The sequence below is a fragment of the Egretta garzetta genome, unplaced genomic scaffold (assembly GCF_000687185.1).
Source record: "Egretta garzetta isolate BGI_Z169 unplaced genomic scaffold, ASM68718v1 scaffold228, whole genome shotgun sequence".
Lineage (NCBI taxonomy): Eukaryota > Metazoa > Chordata > Aves > Pelecaniformes > Ardeidae > Egretta > Egretta garzetta.
The window spans coordinates 3,941,025-3,941,388 of record NW_009260758.1 but is presented as its reverse complement, the minus strand read 5'-3'; the positions used below and the strand labels follow the sequence as shown (position 1 = coordinate 3,941,388).

General features: G+C 45.1%; 1 protein-coding gene across 1 annotated transcript in view; it reads right to left on the bottom strand.

The window, feature by feature from the left end:
* Nucleotides 1-364, bottom strand: part of FOXP1 (forkhead box P1) — a 402,299-nt gene that overhangs the window by 90,299 nt on the left and 311,636 nt on the right. The window lies entirely within an intron of this gene.

Below are 364 nucleotides of genomic sequence, written 5' to 3'. Positions count from 1 at the left end.
TGAAAAAGTCATTCCAGGATTGGGCCCGGGAGCATCAGGCATGAAAATTAGCTCCGATCCAAACGAAAAAAAGACTTTTAACGCTTGGGTTTATTTATAAAAAAGGCAAACTGGCCTGCGCAAGTCACTTTTTATTAGAAATAAACTTTAGCGATTTATGGTAGTTAGCGATTCAACACTCGTCGCTAGAATAAATCCAACCATTTCGTTTTCATAAACAGATCTTAGTCACCCCGAATGATTCACGTTTCCTGCCACCAAACTTGTTTTTATTTAAAAATGTGAAATGGTAGCGCGTCGAAGGCCGGCATGCGCGCCCAGGCGGCGACCTCGCCTTCCCCCACCCCCGCGCTCATCTAGCCCT